Source organism: Ipomoea nil, unplaced genomic scaffold, assembly GCF_001879475.1.
Source record: "Ipomoea nil cultivar Tokyo-kokei standard unplaced genomic scaffold, Asagao_1.1 scaffold0268, whole genome shotgun sequence".
In the NCBI taxonomy this organism is placed as follows: Eukaryota; Viridiplantae; Streptophyta; class Magnoliopsida; order Solanales; family Convolvulaceae; genus Ipomoea; species Ipomoea nil.
In genome coordinates this window covers 1,698,327-1,721,663 of record NW_017616696.1, presented here as the reverse complement: position 1 = coordinate 1,721,663, position 23,337 = coordinate 1,698,327, and the positions used below count along the sequence as shown (strand labels likewise).

Genomic DNA, 23,337 nt, shown 5'->3' with positions numbered 1-23,337 from the left:
AGCGTAAAGACGATTGTTTGGGACTAAATTTAGAAATGACACCAAAGATAAGTGATCTCCGCTTGAATTAACTCATTGGGAAAATAAATAAAAAATTTAATAGACGAAAATACCTTTGCCTAAAATAAAGTTTCGCTGGAAAATTCATCGGAAGGACGAAAAGTGTCCAAAATATGATAGTTTGGGGTGTTAAATGGTAAAAACGATAATATGTGACTAAATTTAGAATTGTCACCAAAGACAAGGGACCTCCGTTGGAATTAACTCCCAGATTAATACTAGCACCCAAATCAACGAAAACCCTTTCCGCATGCAAGTCACCAATAAGTAAAGTGAAACTCCCTGGGTCTTTCAGTCTCTTTGGAATCTTATTGAGTAGAATTTTAGAGCATTCCTCATTCAATGTCACTAGAGACAGTTCCTCAAGCTTTCTTTTGTTGGTTAGCTAATCTTTCAAGGATTTAACATACTTAGGCTTTTGTGCCAACGTCTAACCAAAAGGGAGGTTGATGTGGAGTTTCTTGAAGTGCTCAAGGAATTTATTGTTGGTGATAATGAACCACAATTGATTTAATATCCTTAAAATAATATTTATATATATACACACGAAATATATATAAAATATTATTGGATATATATCCGAAATATATATATAAAACGAACCCAACGGTTATATATACATGTATATCTATGAAAAAATATACCAATATATATCAACCAAAAAGAAATTATAATTCTTAGATTATAATTCCAAAACAACAAGAAAGAACGGATTTTTACTTAGAGCATAATCTAAAACAAGAAAGAAAGAGAAGGAAGAAATAATTGTACGAGTTAGGCGAGTGCCTTTCTTTCCTTAAAACCTTATTTGCCACCTCCCAAAAGTGCTAGGAGCGTTGTGGCCTAGGTCTACCAGGATAAAATGTACAATGGTTTGACGTTTGAGCATCCAAACGAACGAACCCGGCGAACAAGAGCACGAGCAAAACACAGCTTCAAGAATGGAGTAGAAGCAGAAGTATTTTGAGGCTTGAAAAAATTATTTTTCTTGTGTATTCCAAAAGCTACTGCTCAACTCCTTCTTATATAAGGATTGTGGAGTGAATAGACTTTATTATGGCATTTAGGGACACCCCTACAACTCCTGTAACGGCAACCATTAACATGGGTGTTAATTCAAAAATTAAAATCGGAATTAATCCCATAACAGCTGAATTAAATCCCAACAGTCACAAACAAGAGTTTTAGGCCGAACTTTCGGCCTAAGTAGTAGTTTCGGCCATCAGGCTGAAATGGCCGAAACCACTACTTTCGATTTCGGCCAGGGTGCTACACGAAACACAATTGTTATTGCCTGGACCATGGTCTAGCCAAGTTGGGTGGACCATGGTCTAGCCAAGTTGGGTGGACCATGGCCCAAAACGCGCCGTCTCTCCACTTAAGGAGAGACGACGCCGTTAGATGCGCGACGAACGTCGCGCATCTTTATTTTTTATTTTTTTAAATATAAAATTTGCTTCTCTCACCTCTCGGACGCTATCTTCTCCTCTCCGAACACCTATCTCCGTTGTTGTAAACACAGAGGAAGACGACGGTCAGACTTCATTGCTGCACAATACAGGAGCTTCTTGAAGGTAAACATCTCATTCTAAACATACATTACGATTAGGAAGTCAAACAACACTAATAATGTATATTTTCAACTATCTGGGGTTTTAAAAATTATTTAAAATATTGTTCAAGCAGATATTTAGGGATTGTTACTCGTTTGACTACCTAGGGTTCTTACTCGTTTGAGTTTACACTATGCATAAGATAGATTATTTCTGTTAATAGGGTTCAATATTTCATTATATTCAAAGTGATTGAAAATTATTTTCTACATTCTGATATGAATATTGTGTTTCTGATTCAGGTACATTATTTATGTGCATTAGGTACATTATTTTAATACATAAGGTACATTATTTTAATGCATAATAGTAGGATCATCATGTTTGATTTTCTATTGGGATGGACTACATGGATTATGTTTCTCATTCAATATGTAAAGCGTTAACGTCATTCTTAGACCAACTGAACTGTGATTCAGTTTTTTATTTTTTTTTTATTTTTTATTTTTTTTATTATTATTTTCTAGTTGATTAAATGCCCAAATGCTTGATTGATGATTGGATGCATGAAAGGGGATTATGTAAGTTAGTTTTGATGATTTTCTCTTCATTTTTTAAAAAATATAATATATGTTGAATTATTCGGATTGTGCAGCAAGAAAAGATCCATACTTAATCATTTATTGATTAATATAATCAAATAGAGAATATAATTTGTGATATGTCATATGATGGAGCAGATAGATATAATTGATTGGTCAGGTGCTTGTGTATTCCTCACTGGAAGCTTTCTGCATTAATTTTGATGGTCACATCCTAATCTTCTAATATTTCTCTTGCATTCTTCTATTTCCTATTGAAAATTCTTTTCCTCAAATTTTGTTGATATGTCATAAAGGGATGCTTGTCTATTCGTCACTGGAAACTTTCTGCACTTGTCTTGTTAATTTTGATGGTCTCATCTTAATCTTCGAAGGTCATCACATCCGCAACCAATTTGTTGCCAAATAAGCAAAAATTTAAATTTCCATCATAGGGATGATATACGAAATTATGTTGCTATATTATAGTGTACTAATGGTGTAATCTAGCAAAGTTGAGCCGGTAAACATCTCATTTTAAACATACATTGCGATTAGGAATTCAAACAACACTGATAAAGTATATTTTCAACTATACACTATTTTGATCTATATTGTGTTTATATATATATATATATATATATATATATATATATATATATATATTGTAGGAGATGTCAATGCTTTGATTGATGTTGAATCAATTCCAGGTTTGTCTTTTGCAATACTTTGATCTATTGTGTCTATGGTTTGTTTAATTGGTTGGATAAGGGTACATTATTTCTGTTTAGTAGGTACATTATTTATATGCATTAGGTACATTATTTTAATCCATAGGGTACATTATTTTAATGCATGATTTATGTGTACTTTCTGATGTGAATATTGTGTTTCTGATTGTGGTACATTCTTTATGTTCGGTAGGTACATTATTTTAATACATAGGCTACACTATTTTAATGTATGATTTCTGTGTGCATTCTGATTTAAAAGTTGTGTTTCTGATTAAGGTACATTATTTCTGTGCATTAGGTACATTATTTTAATCCACATGGTACATTATGTTTATGCATGATTTATCTGTACATTTTGTTGTGCAGAAATTTAAAAATATTGTTCATTGCTTATATGTTGTTTTAGAGCAGGTTATTAGTAAATTATTCAAGCAGAAATTTAGGGATTATTACTCGTTTCTCTAAAGCCTTAGCACATCCGGGACGAGAAAGTGAAGGTTTGCTCTGGATATGCTTTTAGTATTGTAATATGTATATATGTTATTCCACAGAAGCATGTTGAAGAATGACCTTATGTATATATGTATGTATACTTTTTGTGTTATATATACATAAGTATCTGATTGTGTTTTCTTTGTTGCCATGTTTGGCTTATGATTAACAAGATTTTCAATTTCATTTGATTCATTTAATTTGGAATTCAGGTTCTTCAGTCGTGGTTCCAATTAAAGATGAAGAGGTTGTGATTGGACAATAAGAAGGTTATAGGGATGATCTAACAATTCCTAACAACTCAAATACTCCAAAATTTGCAACAGTGGTTCTACGTGTGCACAAAGTACATAATTTTTGTTCATAGGGTACATAATTTTTGTTCATAAAGTACATTATTTGTGTGCATAAAGATTAGGTGTATATAGTATATTATCTATCTGCATCATAAGTAAACAAATACAGAATTGAATGATTGGAAGGAAAACTTGATGGTGGTAATTGACAGTTTTGTGTCAATTTGATAGTGGTAATTGACTATTAGGAAAAACAGTTGATATTGATATGTCTTAACATATTTTGTAAATATTTTATTTTGTTATAAAAAGTTTATGTTATAATATTCAAATTACATTATTTCATAAATATTATCCCTACTGTACATTGTTATAGCATAAGGTACATTATTATAACCCACAAATTATATTACCAAATCAAGTGTCGGGCCGTTCATGAATACATGTGAAATTAACAAGAATACATTTATTAACTCATAGGGTACATTATTTTAGAGCATAAGGTACATTATTCTAACCTACATAGTACATTACCAAATCAAGTAATTGTATGGGATGCCGTATCCCCAATGAGGACGAGGATGGGGAAATTTTTTTGAAATGGAGACAAAGAATGGAAAACCCCTCCCCTTATTCACCGCGGGGATGGGGACGAGGTTGGTGTTTCGGGGATGGGGATGATGGTCAATTCATGAACATGTGACCTTAACTAAGATACATTTTGATAACGCATAGGGTACATTATTTTAAAGTATAAAGTACATTATTCTAATCCAAGAGTACATTACCAAAATCAAGTGATAGTCGATTTATGAACACATGTGACCTTAGGAAGCATCCATTTTATTAACTCATAGGGTACATTATTTTAGAGCATAAGGTACATTATTTTAACCCACAGAGTACACTACCAAATCAAGTGATGGAAATTCATAAACACATGTGACCATAATAAGGATACATTTTGTTAACTCATAGGATACATTATTTTAGAGCATAAGGTACATTATTCTAACCCACTGAGTACATTACGAAATCAAGTGATGGTCAGCTCATGAATACATGTGACCTTAACAATGGAACATTTTATTAATGCATAAAACAAAAAAAAAATATGTTCATAATCGGTCAAGTGCAAATACTTTTTGTAATAACCCACAAAGCAAAAAACAAGTTCATAATATGTCAAGTGCATATATAAGTAAACAAAATTAGTGCAACTTCTTCTAATTATCATTTGACTTGTTTTGAGTTAGACGTAAAACAAACCAATTATAACTAATATTGCCACTAGGATGAATTAGATACCCACTACCAACGATATCATAAACAATTTACTGCACAGAAATTGGACTATAGCCTTTGTGTTAAATTTAACCGTCTTTACATGATTCTTCTGACTTCTTGCTTGGTTATACCTTTTTTGTACTGTACTAATTAGCCCTGGATTACGGTCGCCTTTCGCACCACTTCGTAAAGGACTTTGTATACCACCACTTTCCAAGGATCTTTCAAAGTCATCAAAGCAAATAGGACCAACCTCACCTTCAATCTTTCTTCTACCAGCTTCAATATTATTTTTAGTGAATATCAGATTTCTAAGTAGAGGGGGCTGTGGTGCACCTAATAAATCCAGTCATGCTCTACAAAGAAATAAGATATCCACTAAAAGAATGATCTGAATACACAATAGAAAGTATACATAAATGATGCATTAAAATAATGTAACATATGGATTAAAATAATGTTCCTAATGCATATAAATAATGTACCTCAGTCAGAAACACAATATGTACAACAGAATGTACACATAAATGATGCATTAAAATAATGTATCTTATGTATTAAAATAATGTACCTCAATCAGAAATACAATATTAGCTTGAAATGTAATGAATGATCTACATACTATATCAGATCATAGCTTAGCAGAAAGACTGAGTTAGTTGGAAAATTAATTTGTATTCATCTTAGCTTCTACATATAAAAAGCTCAAATGCATATTGTGTTGAATTTGCAGGTGAGGGAAAAAAAGTAAATTAAAATGACCATGCATATTGTGTTTATAGAGAGTTAAAAGAACTGGAAACTTGTTGGTAATCAGGTTATGGAAAGTCATTACTCAGAAATTCACTTGTTACATTTCACCTCAAGATAAAATGCAGATCATGCAAACTAAGAATTTTATTGATTTCTTAGTGACAAATATCAATATAGCACATGGTTTAATAGCCTAATAAGAGTGGAACCTATAAAGAAATTAATGAAATTATTCTCGTTTCCAATGCTTATGAAACTAAGGCCAAGAAAAGCAATGTATGATCAAAGGTTTTCATCATTGACATTGAATCATTACAATTCAGAAGGTGGAACAAAAGACCTTTAGTTCCCATAAGAGTGGCACAAACAAGATTTGTATTTAAGTATGAAAAAACAAAACCTCTGCAATACATAAGATTTCTTGGGTTTGACGTTTCTAAAGAATATTACTGTTTGAAGCTCAGTTTCAATACAGATTTTTTTTATAGACGAAGAACTCAAAATTCACATAAAAGCCTCCAAAAAGTTAACATGGGGAAATAATGTATCTTATGTATTAAAATAATGTACCCTATGAATTAAAATAATGTACCTAATGTATATAAATAATGCACCTTAATCAGAATTCCAATATTCACAGTAGAACATGCAAATACTTTATCGTAACACGAAAAACATAGAATTGCATGTCTATGATCAACATCAATTGCAAAGATCAATTCAACAACAACCAAAGCATTCACATCACCTAAATCGCATGTAAAGACCTGTAATTCATTCTCGAATTTGAATTCATAGCATCCATTATGTTGATAGAGAAGCGAGAAGCTGTGTGGACCATGCCAAATTGCGAAGAGATGAGCAATTGATCGCAGAGAGAATGAAATCACGGAGAACAACAATTCACGAAGACAAATCGCGAAGAAAAAATTCGCATAGAGAAAGGGAGAGAAGAAATTCGCGACCGTAGAAAAAGAGAGTGAATAACGACAGAATGACGCCGTTAAAATCCAAGTAGCGATTTTTTTTTAAAGGGTAAAACGACGTCGTTTTGGACCATGGTCAATCCAAGTTGGGTGGACCATGGTCCAGGCAATAATTTGCCCACGAAACAATTGCAATTGTTTCACTTTCGTGGTGACCACCAAGGTGGCACACGAGGCATTTCATTTTGTGGCTTCCTGAATTGGAAAATGAGATCCCGAAATGGCATAACTTAGCCCGCAAGGCGACGATATTCGTGCCCGTATGTGCTGGCGCAAACGAGATTAGGCTTGGGATTGGATTTGCACCCCCTCCCCCCTGTGCGCGAGAGAGAGACTTTATGCTATACAATTTAATAAGTTTAAAAAGAGCTCATGTATAAATAGTGGGGCAAATCCTCTTCCCAAACCAATGTGGGACAAAAGCTCACTCTTTCCCTTCATTTTCCAACTCAAATGGGTCTACTTTGAGAATCAATATCTCATTCACCCATTATCCGTTTTGAGCGTACAATATATCAATATCTTCGTCTCACTACGAAGAACCCGAATCCACTTTGACCCGACCCAAATCGGAAGTGGACCCCACTGATAATTGTACCACAAAATAACCACTTAATATGCCGTTTTAAGCTTCTTTTTTTTTTCCAACAATCCCCCACATGAATGAAAAATTGATTTTCAGGGTATTTTTAAAATCGGAAACAAACTGTGTTCAACGGTCGATCCCTGCATAGGATAGGTAGGGATCACTATACCCTTTGAACCTTCCCTTGTAAAGATATGTTTACTCTATTGGCTGTATGGTAGAACGCGATGTCTTTGAACCGACTGTCGTTTGTGTATACGATGACATATCTCACACAGGAACCTCCCAACCATGCTCTGTTCTCATGAGTGTGCCCATTTTGGTCGTGGGTCACCGTCCTGGTTCTGCAAGAGTTTGTGAAGAATTGTGCCCATCAATTATCCTTTGAAGCGACCCTCACTTCTCTCTCACATAGGTGATTCTTTTCCGAGTATCTCGCATACTCACACATGTCAACCAACGCTCGAATCATTAAAGCATTATCATACTAACCTCGTGCGGGAGTCACTGTTCTAACGAGGAGAGGTAGGGAGTCCGAGACCCCCACAGTGACACGCTTCGTTCCATAATTTAGTTGTCCCATTGAACCTAGGTGCCAGCTAAGTTGGGTATCCACTATAGAACTTTTTAGTCCAAGGGCTTTAGACCCATTCCTCGTTCCAACTTCTCAACAACCATTTGCTTACCCTCGGGTTAGCGAGTTAGCGGCCGCTACGTTATCTTTTGACATCACGTAGTCAATAGAGATAACCGTCGTTGTGAGAACTTGTTTAATGGTATTACGTCTTCGACTTATAAGTCTAGAATTACCATTCCACATCTAACTCTGTACTTAACCAATTTTGGTTTGACTATTGCAATACGCACAAATTGGAGGTACGAGTTTACCAACAAGAACTTTCTCGAATTAATGGCATAGCCATTCGGCCTACTCGCTCGCGACACGAGTGTAAGGCTCTCAGCTTTGATCCCGTCGGATCTTAGCTATCACAAATTCATTTCGAGAATTTCCGTCCAACCGACTGCACTGGCCTACGTAAAGACGTAGCCTTTGATGGACTTAGCGTCCTTTGATATCCGTGCTATACTTTCCAAGTACAGCTAGATATCCCACGTTGTGCAGTCCAAAGTCACGAGCATACCTTAAGTATCTCATAACTTCTATTGTCTTCTAGTGCGCAACACTAGGGTTACTCGTATGTCTACCGAGTTCGTTAACCGCTAAGGCAATGTTCGGCCTAGTACAATCCATTAGATACAATTAAACTACCAATAATCTTAATGTATTCTCCGTGAGATGTACAATCTTCGTGATTATTGGCTAGTTGTACGTTAGTATCTAACGTTGGTTGTAGTGGTTGTTAGCTGTGTGTACTAACCCCTTGTAAATCTTGGTGAACTTCTAGTGAATTGGGCAGACGTGGACTGCCCCGCAGACGTAGGAGAAGTGCTCCGAACTGCGTGATCAATTCTTGTGTACCTGGTTTTATTTCTTGCTTTTGTTTATTTACTTCCGATAAGTGATTTAATTAATTGGTACGGTAATCTCTAAGTTAAAACCAAGTAGAAACTTAAGTTATATCTTGCATTCAAGAGTCACGGCACAATTTCAATAATAATAATAATCTTGAAAACTAACTTAAAAAAGAAGAGAGTGAAAAGAGAAATGGAAAATAAAGAATCCGGAAAATGTATTCCGACTAAAAAATTACGAAGATAATTTCTTTCAAATTGAGTTTTTTTTTTTCCGTTGACCAGAATGAATATTTTCCTTTCACTTCATTTTCTTTGAATACTCAAACACTGAAACATCGAGAAAATAACTCATTTTCCATGTTTCCAAACAGACTAACATCCAGAAAATAATTCATTTTCCATGTTTCCAAACAGATCCTAAATAGTTGTTAGGGATAAGAGTTTTGGTAGCTGGCACGTCGTTTTACACTTTACATGAAAACACATAAAGAAGTACGTGCGCACGTTGCTCTTCTGCATACAATAAATGAATACAATTGAAAACAAAATTTCAGTTTCCTCTCTATCTCTAATTGCTATGTATGTTGCTCCAACTTAGCAGCGAATCTGCAATGGTATTAAAGCTTCCATAGCTATTTTGCATCTCTATGATGGTGTGTTAAAGAACCTTAGCCTGTTTGTGAAAAAGCACGTGAGTCTTGAATGCAAGATATAACCTTTAAAACCTTTAATTTATTTCAATTATAAATCTGGACTAGAAGACAACATATTCCAGATATAAAAAGGAACATGAAATAACTAGCAGTAAAAGAAAGCATGCACCAGGATATGTTCACGCAGTTCGGAGCCTCACTCCTACGTCTGCGGGGCCACTCACATCAACCCAAATCCACTATGATGAAAAACGGAGTACAAGAGGATAGTTAATTACACTCTACAGTATAACCTATAACTACTCCAGAACTTACTCCAGTGGATCCGATGTGCAGGCGTTCTTCATTTCTTCATGATCTGATTGCAAGATCTTCTTCACACACAACAATACAGATTATCTTTGGTATAGATGCACCAAGATTTTCAGCTTAAGACCTTGTGAAAGAGTACATCATTTGAATGCTAATTAAGGTAGCATTATATAGGTTGTAAAAGCTGTTTTGATCCTCAAAACATGCACTCTTCCATTCCTAGAATTCGGCTGCTCCATTAGATGTAGATCTCCCTATTTATAGGGTCTTGAATAAGTACTTTTGAATAAGCTCTATATCTCCTGGAATACTTCCGTGCGCTGATCCAGTCAACTGCTCCAGACGCCGTGACTAATCCAGGACTACTTTGACAACTAATCTAAGCCAATAAAACAGAGGTTTAAATGTGCAATATATATACACTTACAATCTCCCCCTTTGGCTATTAGTTGACAAAACTACTAAAAGATATCATCGGCTTTGAAATGAATTGCCAAATGAATAAGCTATACAAAAGAAATCGGATTAGTCACTAGTCAAGAGTAGCTAGACACACACCCTCCTTTAAACTTAACCAATGTTGTGCCAGAGAATTCAAAACACAATTAAGGCATACAAACACATAGAAATTTAAAAGCACAAAAAGACACAGAACACATATATGTCACATAATATAGCTGCATAGCATTTATCACATAGTCAAGGTAAAAACACGCAGCACCTTAACACATTTAAAAGCAAACAAAATAAAGGTAGAGCACACCACATTATTAACTGGCACTTATGGCTAAGTTCTCAAAAACACGTACTCCCCCTTACTAAGTGCACTCCCCCTTTTTGTCAATCTAATAGACAAAGAGCAACATCAGGACTGGGTGGAGGAGGAGGAGGTCTCCAAGTCTTCGTCATCACCAGCAGGAGCATCAGTAGGAGCAGCTTCAATGGCGGCAATTTGGCGAGTCACACGAAGCAGCTGAGCCTCGGCAGTAGAGATTGAAGATTGAAAGGAAAGAGAGGCATCTTTCATCGAGGCAATGTGTGAAGCGAGAAATGTAACTTGCTGTCTGAGAACAGCCAGAGTCGAAGCAGAGTCAGCAGCAGAAGAAGTCGATGCAGAGGCCATGCCACTTGCTGGAGTATCCACTGGAGCAGGGGCAGGTGGAAACTGAGGAGAGAGTGGCCCGATCATCAAAGTGAGATTTTTGGAAGATGCGAGAGTCCATAGAGGTCTTGTGAGTAACATGACAGAGCTCTTCATTGGAATAGAGTTGAAGCCCTTGTTGTTGCAAAATACCCGTGATAAGGCATGGAAATGGTAGATGAATCTTGGCTTCTCTCTTCTTAGAAAAACCCATGATGTGATGATAGATGAGATGACCAAGATCAATAGGCAGCTGATGTCGAACCTTGTATAACAGAGAGGCCATCTTCTTATTCACAGTGTGCACAGAAACATTCGGGATCCAATTGCTAGAAGCTAGGCGAAAGAGAACCGAATAGACTGCAGTAAGTACATTCGAAGGCAAGCCATCCTTTGGCCAAACGTTGATCTCATTGTGTGTAAGATGGGATGCAAGAAAGTCCCCAGCAGGATCAAACAGATCATCACACGCATCACGCTGAAAATAAGTGTTAATAATAGAGGGGCTAAAATCATACCAAGTATCCCGGAGAAAAACTTGATGATAATGTGGAGAGGCCGGTCGAAGAGAATCAGACGTGAGATTGGCGTAGAATTCTGGGATAAGCCAGGCAGAGTAAGCTCCCACATTCTGGATGGTTTGAAGAAGATTATGAGCCCTAAGCAAAGGAATGATATTGCACACACGAATGAGGTATTCAATACTAAAATTTTTCTCAACCAAGATATCTCTATTGGAATGCTGCTGCCATACTGTTTCCAATGAAGGTGAGAGCAGGATTGGTCTGAACATCGTGTCTTTGGATACCTTCACTGTCCTGGATCTGGTTGATGCAGCTGGTTTTGGAGCAGGAGCTGAGGCCGGAGCAGAAGCCGGTGGAGGTGCTGGAGTAGACACACCTGTTCTTGATCGTGTACGCGGAGCAAGACCCGTTGGCCTGTGTTCAGAACGCTTGCTAGGACGAGATTCAGAGACAAATTCAACATCATCAGACATGTGAAGCTTTCTCTTAGCCACAGGCGCTGCAGCAGCAATTTCTTCATCGGGATCAGTGACCTTGGCTTTCCCTTTGGCTTTTGAAAAAGGTACTCTGATAATGGGGACAGCCGTTGCAACACGGGCAGAGTTTGGCATATTTGCAATAGTGTCGGAGATGATGGCTGCTTGAACGGATGGATCTTCAGGTTCAGAGATGATGCCCCGAATCGATACTTTAACCTGCTCTGGAACAGAGCCTGGAACAGGGACGGATTCATTAGTGACTGGATCTGAGGCTGGAGCAGGGGCTGGATCAAGTGAACGCTCAGCCTTTTTGGAAGTGGCCTTGTCCGTGTTTTGAGGATGGGAACCTGTGAAGGGAATCGTAGACAGAGGCACAATAGACAAACCAGCAGAGGGATCCTAATTCCACAAGATAATAACACAATCTCAAAACAAGCATACCATAAATTGAGGCAAAAAGCAGATTTTAGGCATAAAAACAACAATCATAGATAATAAGGACATAATAACCGAATTACAACAAAAAAATGCGATGCATGCCTAAATTAACAAGCAATAAGACATTGCTCCCTAAGAGATTAGAGAAATCAAACCGTAGTTCGAGCTCGCAATTGCCGCGCCTGAAGATCTCCCTGAAGAAGTTCCTCATCCAAAATTTCATCAAGTGGCCATGGGTCATCCGTGATCCCTGATGCTCTAGAGAAGATCTCCTTTGAGTCCTTCACAGATAACTCCTCCATCAAAGCTGGGTGTCGAAGAAGTGTTGCAAGAACCCGGCGAGCAGAGATGACCGAAATCGGAGCTGTTCCTCGAAGAATCCCGAGAGCAGCTCGAAGTAGCTCAAATCGTGTGTTATCCAGAGGCTTTGTAAATAGATCCGCTAGATTTTTCTCTGTGGAAATATACTCCAGATTGATTTCCTTGTCTTCTACCAATTCTCTTATGAAATGATGCCTTATTTCAATATGTTTAGTTCGGGAATGTTGAACTGGATTTTTGGAGATATTGATCGCACTAGTGTTGTCACAATAGAGTGTCATGTACTCTTGATGTAGACCATAATCTTGGAGCATCTGTTTCATCCATAGGAGTTGAGTACAACAACTACCAGCTGCGATGTATTCAGCTTCAGCTGTGCTGAGAGATATTGAGTTTTGCTTCTTACTTAGCCAGGCAACTAAGTTCTTTCCCAAAAAGAAACAACCACCAGATGTACTTTTGCGATCATCTTTGACATATTTTATTATCCTTTTTACGGCTTTAAGATGTGATTCTTTAGGAGCTGCTTGAAACCTGGCACATATTCCAACACTGAGCATAATTTCTGGACGGCTGGCTGTCAGATACAGTAGACTCCCGATCATGCTCCTATATAGAGTAGGATCAATTGGCTTCCCTGATTCATCTTTGCTTAATTTTGTAGTTGTAGATATTGGCGTTCTTGCTTCTTTGGCTGACTCAAGTCCAAACTTTGTTAGCAGGCCTTTTGCATATTTTTCTTGAGATATAAAAATACCTTCATTGGTTTGTTGGACTTGTAGTCCTAGAAAATAGGTTAGTTCGCCAATCATACTCATTTCGAATTCCTGTTGCATGACTTGAACCAGCTGATCTGTAGCACCTGTTTGAGTGGAACCAAAGATAATATCGTCAACATAAACCTGAGCAATTGTAATATGCTTACCTGACCTTTTGATAAATAAAGTTTTGTCGACTCCCCCTCGGTTGTAGCCGTGCTGGAGAAGATACTGGGATAGTCTTTCATACCAGGCCCTCGGAGCTTGTTTTAGACCATATAGAGCCTTGTCCAGTTTGTAGACATAGTCAGGATGATGAGGATCTTCAAACCCTTTAGGTTGAGCAACATATATATCTTCGGACAGATATCCGTTTAGAAAAGCCGTTTTGACATCCATCTGGAACAATTTTATTCCCAGAGCACACGCTATACATAGAAGAAGGCGAATAGACTCTAGTCGTGCTACTGGTGCAAATGTCTCTTCATAATCGATACCTTCAATTTGAGAGTAGCCTTGTGCAACTAGTCTTGCTTTGTTGCGAGCAATGTTTCCAGCTGAATCGGTCTTGTTGCGAAAGATCCACTTTGTTCCTACAACGTTTACACCGTCAGGTTTAGGGACTAGATTTCATACCTTGTTACGTTCAAATTGTCCGAGTTCTTCCTGCATGGCTTTAATCCAGTGTTCATCAGATAGGGCTTCTTTTACCGTCTTGGGTTCGATCTTTGATGTGTAACACGTATACCCTGCAAGCTCGAGGTAATTCCGTTTAATCCCTCTAGTCCTTACCCCAGAGGATGGATCTCCTATGATATTCTGAGTAGGGTGATCTTTGTGAAGACGAATAGCCCCTTCGAGCGCTCCGGCATCTGGGTCTGGACTAGGTTCTGGAGCAGTTTCCGGAGAAGATTGAGTAGAATCTGATGCTGTAGTTTCAGGGGTTTTTGGATTATCTGTGGCAGATTCTAGAGTAACTTCTGGGTTAGAGACACTTATAACCTCAGTTATTTCCTCAGGTTGATCATCAACCACCACGTTTGCCGATTCCATGATAGATTTTGTAACTTTGTTATAAACACGGTAGGCACAACTATTCGTTGAATACCCAAGAAAGTACCCTTCATCACTTTTAGGCTCGAATTTTCCGGTTGGGTTTCGATCCTTCAAGATAAAACACCGTGAGCCGAAAATATGAAAGTAATTGATATTAGGCTTCTTACCTTTCCATATTTCATATGAAGTATGATGCGTTCCGGGTCGTAGATATACTCGGTTTATCGTGTGACAAGCAGTACTTACTGCTTCAGCCCAAAATCTCTGAGGCAAGTCTTTTGCATTGAGTAGAACCCGAGCCATCTCTTGAATCGTCCGATTCTTTCTTTCAACCACACCATTTTGTTGTGGTGTTTTGGGTGCTGAATACTCATGGAAAATACCGACTGATGCACACCAATCATCAAATACTTGATTGTCGAATTCACGTCCATGATCACTTCTAATGCGTATGATTGGCTCATTTTTCTCTTTCTGGAGTTTTAGGGCCAGGGCTTTGAAGGCTTCGAAAGTTTCTGACTTTTCCCTGAGAAAACTGACCCACGAAAACCTAGAAAAATTGTCAACACAAACTAAAATGTACCTTTTACCTCCAATGCTTTCTGTTCTGGTAGGTCCAATGAGGTCCATGTGAATGAGTTCCAGGCAGTGTGTGGTATTGATCATATTTTGAGAGGTATGCGCTGCTCTAGTTTGTTTTCCAGCTTGACAGGCGTTGCATACTCCAGCTTTTTCTACCTTGATACTCGGTAGACCCCGAACACCCTCAATTTTTATCAATTTTTCAAGAGAGCGATAATTCAAGTGACCTAACTTTTGATGCCACAGTTTTGATTCTTTTATGCTAGACCTATAACAATAAGAATCGTTAGTAAGTATATAACAATTATCAGAAGAGCGTTTACCTTCCATGACACAGTTCTTTTTGTAGTCTGTAACGTTGCAGCTGTCTTTTGTAAAGCAGACTTTCCACTCTTGATCACATAATTGGCTGATACTAATCAGATTTGCATGCAGACCTTCCACCAATAGAACTTGTTGGAGTTTGGGTAGACCTGTGACATTTAGAGTGCCAATTCCAGTGATCTTTCCCTTAACACCGTCGCCAAAAGTTACTTCTCCTGTACTTCCCTTTATGTTGTTTAGGTATTTGGCATCACCCGTCATATGCCGTGAGCATCCACTGTCAAAGTACCATCTCTCTTTTCTGTTAGTACTCGTAGAGTGGAAAGAGACATGACATACAAAGTCACTTTTCTTCACCCAAATTTGCTTGACAAACGGGGTGATAGATTTGTTTGTGAATTTCTCACAACGTTGGTCTTTGTAGAAGTAGAAGCACTCCGGTTTTGTATGTCCGCGTACCCTGCAGTAATGACATATAGGATTATACACTCTAACCTTGATTGATGTTTTCCTTGGAACAAAGTTAATTTGACGCCGAGCTGTACTAGTTTCTGGACGATCTTGAACTGCTCCAGAGACTGAGTCAGAACCTGAGGCTTTGACGAAAATTGTAGTGGCTTTGTCATTTCCTCCAGAGTAGCCTAACCCATATTTTGTAGACGTCTTACGACCAGAATCTAAAATTTGGTCTAAGGTGGATGTGTTGTCCATCATTTTTATCTTGCGTTTGAGTTGCTCCAGTTCCTTTTTGAGATCTTCTAGCTCATGTTTGAGATTTTCTTCTTTCTTGTGACTTTCTTCAATGATGCTGTCCCTGTCAGATATTTTAGATAGATACACTTTTTTGGCATTTTCTAGAATGCTAACCTGACTAGATAGAGACCTATTGACTTTTACAAGAATTTCCCATTTTGCATACAATTTTTTATATTCTACTTCAAATGAAGGTGCAGGTAAGTCTTGGTCTTCTGATGACACATACTCTTCCATTTCTGATTCTTCGCCAGTTGTAGAAGCAGATACGGTAGTTGTAAGAGCTGTAAAGGCAATAAAGTTTCCGGAGATCTCATCTGGATCAGAACCTGGATCAGTTTCTGGTTTATCATCATCACTCCAGGTAAGGGCAACTTTCATTGACTTCTTCCTTCTCAAATAGGTTGGACATTCAGCCTGCACATGGCCATACCCTTCACATTCATAACACTTGATCCCTTTGCCTCCGGTTTTGTCTTTAGATTGAGAGTTCCGAGAAGCACCTGGTCGTTGGCTGAATGAGTTTGATCTTTGATTGTTTCGATTTGCACTTGATCCTGATCCTTTTTGGCCTTGAAACTTGCCAAGCTTTCCAGTTTGTCTCTGTTTTACCTGTTGCAACAATTTAGAAAAACCTTTAGTTAAAAAGACTATTGGATCATCACTTACCTCATCTGGATCAGAAACAGCTCCAGCGTCTTCTACAGTGAATGCTACGGTTTTTCCTTTTGTTTCAGGTCCGCCTAAGATTTCCATCTCATAAGTTTGTAGGCTTCCCATCAATTGTTGTACCGTTTTCTTTTCCCATCCATCGTGCTCCTGAATGGCTGTAACTTTCATTCGAAACCTTGGAGGGAGTGAGCGAAGAATCTTTTTGACGAGTCGTTCTTGAGTGATTGGTTCGCCTAGAATGCTTGCCCTATTGGCTAGTTCTTGTACCCGAGCATGAAAATCCACTATGGTTTCATCATCTTTCATCTTTAGATCTTCAAAGTCGGTTTGAACTATTTGGAGTTTGGATTGTTTAACTGATGCAGTTCCTTCATAGGTAGTTTCTAGGGTATCCCAAGCGTCCTTGGCCGAATCACATCCTGCAACAATGGTAAATTGACTCTCATGCATTAAAGAAAATATAGTATCTAACGCTTTATGATTGAAGCTTGCGGTAGTCATCTCAGTCTCTGTCCATTCCGCTTCTGGTTTGAGGACTGGAGGATCTCCTGTATTGTCTCCATCTTTGGTGGGATGAGACCAACCAGTGAGAACAGCCCTCCAGACCCTCTCCCCTTGAGCTCGTAGATGCATTTTGGTGCGGGCCTTCCAGTACGCATAGTTGTCACCTGTTAGCTCAGGAGGTGCTCTATGTCGTTCCATTCTGTAAGACTCAATGCACAGTGAGCAACAAGTAAACCAGATAAACAAAATAAGAGACAGATGCTGAGATCTTGAGTTCAAAAAACACGTGATAGCCAGATCGGTTAGACTAGTAATTTAAGTCCCCGTGCTCTGATACCAATTGAAAAAGCACGTGAGTCTTGAATGCAAGATATAACCTTTAAAACCTTTAATTTATTTCAATTATAAATCTGGACTAGAAGACAACATATTCCAGATATAAAAAGGAACATGAAATAACTAGCAGTAAAAGAAAGCATGCACCAGGATATGTTCACGCAGTTCGGAGCCTCACTCCTACGTCTGCGGGGCCACTCACATCAACCCAAATCCACTATGATGAAAAACGGAGTACAAGAGGATAGTTAATTACACTCTACAGTATAACCTATAACTACTCCAGAACTTACTCCAGTGGATCCGATGTGCAGGCGTTCTTCATTTCTTCATGATCTGATTGCAAGATCTTCTTCACACACAACAATACAGATTATCTTTGGTATAGATGCACCAAGATTTTCAGCTTAAGACCTTGTGAAAGAGTACATCATTTGAATGCTAATTAAGGTAGCATTATATAGGTTGTAAAAGCTGTTTTGATCCTCAAAACATGCACTCTTCCATTCCTAGAATTCGGCTGCTCCATTAGATGTAGATCTCCCTATTTATAGGGTCTTGAATAAGTACTTTTGAATAAGCTCTATATCTCCTGGAATACTTCCGTGCGCTGATCCAGTCAACTGCTCCAGACGCCGTGACTAATCCAGGACTACTTTGACAACTAATCTAAGCCAATAAAACAGAGGTTTAAATGTGCAATATATATACACTTACAGTTTGCAATATGGGTTGGATTTTGTATAAAATCCTATTTCATTTGATGAATTTAAAATATGTAATATTATTTTTAACGAAAATATAATTACTTTTTATGAATAAATAAATATTACATTTTCAATAACACTTTTGAAAGAATAAGTTGAAATTTTCAATTAAAATATAAGTGACTTATAAAAAATACTATGTTTTTACGAAAAAATATTATATATTTGATGATGTTACATAAATTTTTGTTTTGCAACATATACTTAGTTATCTTTTTAGTTATACTCTATATATCATATGAGTTTTTTATTTTTAAACACTTATAATTTTTTACAAGATAGTATATATATGTTTTATCACTCAAGAATTTTAATTCAAGGAGATGAAATGATATTTTTTTAGTATTCCAAATAATTATAATTGAATTATAGACTCAATCATATAGCCATTGATGGCGTACTTGATCTAAATTACAAATAAAATGGGGTTTTAAGTTTGGTGACAAGTAAGTTTGGTGACAAGTGTTGATCGAATTTGAAGGCAAAGTAATAATTCCACACGCATAATTCACAAAGCAATAATTGATCTTGAATATTAATTTTTGGTTACAGAAGGAGGGCATAATAAGCCCGTTGGAGAGACAAGGAAAAGTGCGCAGCCTATCTCCGCGAGGGTATCCCACGATTCGTACAAGCGCCAATCCTATCTTCCCAGAGTAAATCGTCTATACACCTCGGTTGGGCGGCAAAAACTCGTCCACCTCTTCAAAGGCGCTTAAATCTCTCACGCATAACTTCACACAAAGACAAGAAAAAAAAAAAAAATAATAATAATAATAATAATAATTATTATTATTATTATTATAATAATAATAATAATAATATTAATAATAATAATAATAATAATATTAATAATAAGAACAAATTGCACTTTTGGTCCTGTGAGTATTAGGGTACTGACAATTTGAATACGTGACTTTCAAAACTCCCAATTTAAACCTTTAACTATACAATTATTGACAGATTTGGTCCTCTGGGCCAAATTGCCGGCCAATTTTGGCCGAAAAAACATAAATTGGTTCAAATTGTTTTTTGACGAGGGTAAAATTGTCATTTCACTCCCTTCTTCTTCATTCTCCCTTTCTTCTTCGTTCTTCTTCTTCTTTGTCCCGATAAATATTCCGACCTGTCTTCCTTTCTTCTTCCATTTTGTACAACTCAAAGCCTGTCTTCCTTTCTTCTTCGTTCTTATTCCATTTTGTACAACTCAAAGCCTGTCTTCCTTTCTACCATAATAATACACAACAATAACAACAATATAATCAAAGATTTGATCTTAATGAAAATGGCTTAAGCCCCTAAAACTAAAATTGTTCTCACCTCTAACTAAATTCAATCAAACAGATGGCTACTTTGTATGGGTCCTCAACCATGGCTGACATTCACCATCTGTGACTGCTTCTTCCCCAGCTTTTCTTCTCATTTCTGTGACTTCCTTGTGAGAGCTGGAGTGTAAAGAAGGAACGAACGTCGGGCTAGCCGCGGGTCGATATTCGGGAAATAGCCGTCCAGAACGGTACCGAACTCCACAGGCATTGCAGAGTGTTTTTGGCCCCATTGGTCCCTCCCTCCACTGTGGGGTTTTTGTAACTTCACAGTGTAAGCATTTTTTAACTGGAGAACTCTGCCGTCCCTTCTGATGCATGGTTCGCCTGGGGGTTTCTGATGTCCTTTGCGGCAATTGATCTCTGCGACAACTTTCTCTCTCGTTTCTTTTTGGTGCTGGCAGAAATAAAATGCCATGGTTTGAACTTTGACAATCTCATGCGTTTGGACCGAGTGCCTACTGGGACTATGAAGTTAGATTTTATCGCCATGATCATTTTGCCCAAGTAAAGAGCACGGTTCTCAGAGATGCGGGTTGGGGTTTGTGTCTGAAACATTCCAGATTTGTGGTCGGAATATTTATCGGGACAATGAAGAAGAAGAACGAAGAAGAAAGGGAGAATGAAGAAGAATGGAGTGAAATGACAATTTTACCCTCGTCAAAAAATAATTTTAACCAATTTATGTTTTTCCGGCCAAAATTGGCCGGCAATTTGACCCGGAGGACCAAATCTGCCAATAATTGCATAGTTAAAGGTTTAAATTGGGAGTTTTGAAAGTCACGTACTCAAATTGTCAGTACCCTAATACTCACAGGACCAAAAGTGCAATTTGTTCTAATAATAATAATAATAATAATAATAATAATAATAATAATAATAATAATAATAATAATAATAATAAATGCAATTTCGAATTATTAGGCACTATAGACATCTAATTGTGGTGTGATATGTATCTAATGATATGATGTGTGAATTTAAATTAAGGAATATTAGGTGTTTAATATCTTAATTTAAATTAAAATTTGAAATGATTTAGTATAATTTAATAATTATAATATGTTAACTATAAATACATAATATGTCGTTAACATATTATGTGCCTGTAATTAACAAATTATGTACCTAATTAACAAATTAGGTACCTTCAATTTATTTACAGGCATACAATTTATTCAGACACAATAATTTTTAGACCAGGGTCCACAATGTATGATAGACCCTAGTCCATGGTATAACAATTGATTATTTGTTTCACAAGCGATGTGGAACAAAATATTCATAGAGTTTAGATGTAAACTGATATTAATAAATTTATTACGATATAAAATATTTTTAGTGAAAAAAAAAAAGTTATTATAATTATTATCAAAAAAAATACATTTTTTGTCTCTAAGTTATAGGTAATTGTATGATTCATCACTACTTGTTGATCGTGCTCATTTCTTGTTTCAAAGCTATAACTGACATTGTAAATTTCATTCTTTTACTAACAGGTTGTGCTTACTTTTAGTCCTTAAGCTATAACTAACGTTGCAAATTTTGCCCCTAACATTTTGTTAGAAAAGTGAAAAACTTTACAATGTCGATTATAGAATAGGGATGAGAAGTGAGCATGGCCAACAAGTAGGGACGAATCCTACAATTAATCTATAACTTAGGAACGAAAATTTTCCCATTATCATAATATAGTGTAAATTTATTAATTATTTTTAGTTGAAGTTTGGAAATGAAAGTTTAGATTGGTTGAAAGATGTATAAGTTAATATTTATTAGTGTACTAGTTTTTTTTACGCGCTTTGCGCAATGGGATAATGCCCAATAATTATTTTTAAATAAATCTTTCAAAGTATATCACTGCAATATTATATAAGAGATGTTTATGCATAGGTAAATAAATGTTGAATTTGTTTATTTAAATTTGTAAGTATATAAATGCAAGATAATATATGAGGTATTGATTATAATTGTCACAAAAATAAATGTTTGCAACTTTGTAATAACGCTAGTCTAAATACTTAGTCTAAAAGCGATAGTCTAAATAAATACTACTTTTGGTTTAAATTTCTCTAATTCTTCTTAATTCTCTTTTGGGTATCATTGTCATTATCTTCATCTTTAGTGCATGTCCTTTTTTTGTTTTTTATTGATAGTGTGTCATGTGCAATTGGGTTACTGGTGATAGCATAGAGGGATTCATCGTGCAATGAGCTTATACTATAGGAAGCTTTAGATTTGTCTTGTTGTGTATATGACCGGGATCTTAGTTGCACTATGAACTTTTTATCTTACAAGCACCTATTGATACTTAGTAGTGGTAACTTTTTTCCCTACATGTTTCACGTGTTGTGAGATGTGTGTCGTAGGTTATCATGTGAAAATATTGAACAAAATATTAATATTTATTATATTTGTATAAAATACTTGGTAAATAAATAAATAAATAAATAAATATATATATATATATATATATATATATATATATATATATATATATATATATATATATATATATATAAAACATATTTTGTATTGTAACTTTGATATTTAATTACAAGATAATGTAAAAAAAAGATTGGATAATGTAGTGAATATAATAAATTAATAAATTTGAAGGTAATGAATCTTTGAATTGTAGAAAATAAAGATAATATAACTAATGAAATTATATCTCTTTTTAAATTTTTTATAATGAATAATTTTATTTTTTTTAAATAAAGGCATTATAGACATCTAATTCTAAAAAATTCATATGTTTTTTTTGTAGCTACTATTCTATTTAATTTAATAAGAGTAATAAAGTGGCATACATACTTTCATCAACAATAATGAAATCGTTGATTTTTTTAATTTTCATGCGTTGTTGAGACAAATTGTTTTGAAAGTTTGTCAATGACAATTGATATAATTCATGTCAATAGAGGATGATAATAAATAATTCAAAATATATTATTACAATATATATTGTTATAATGATATAATAATAAAAATTAACTTACAAATTTATTTAGAAGTTTTCATGCATTGATAAAATACTGCTGGAAATTATGGAATTTCCGACCACCTGAAAGTGATTTTAAATCAAATCGAAAGCAAAAAGTGGTCGGAAATAGCAACAAAGGTTTTTTCGGATACCAAAAGTGGTCGAAACAAGGCTTTTGACTTGATTTAAGATCACTTTCAGGTGGTCGTAAATTCCATAATTTCTAGCAGTGAAATTCTGATGTGTAAACTTGTTTAATTGGAGTCAGTGGGATGTCAACATTGTCAATTCTTTAGAAATGGTCCTACCATTTCATTTTAGAGTTCAGGTGTAATTGTATTTATGATCAACAATTTTGTAGTTAGGCCCTGACATTGATGTAAGAACAATTTTGTCCGATAATATTTCGTAGTATAATATTTGTAAAGTAATGTACAATTGTGCCATTATAAAAATACATACAAAAAATATTAATAACATAATGGCCTAAATTATTAAAAAATACTAAAATCAAAATAATATGAAGCATTCATTTTAAAAAAAACAATTACACCAATACTTTTTTTTTGTTCCATTTAAGTGTCTAATATTATTGGCTCTTA

At 36.0% G+C, this 23,337-nt stretch overlaps 1 protein-coding gene and 1 long non-coding RNA gene across 2 annotated transcripts in view; both read left to right on the top strand.

The window, feature by feature from the left end:
• LOC109147854 (cinnamoyl-CoA reductase 1-like) overlaps positions 1-23,337 on the top strand; it is a 42,500-nt gene that overhangs the window by 17,415 nt on the left and 1,748 nt on the right. The gene's annotated exons all lie outside the window — the stretch shown is intronic.
• Positions 2,883-3,644, top strand: LOC109147999. The gene is made up of 3 exons (XR_002048747.1): positions 2,883-2,904; positions 3,335-3,425; positions 3,633-3,644. It is a non-coding gene; the product is annotated as an uncharacterized LOC109147999 (long non-coding RNA).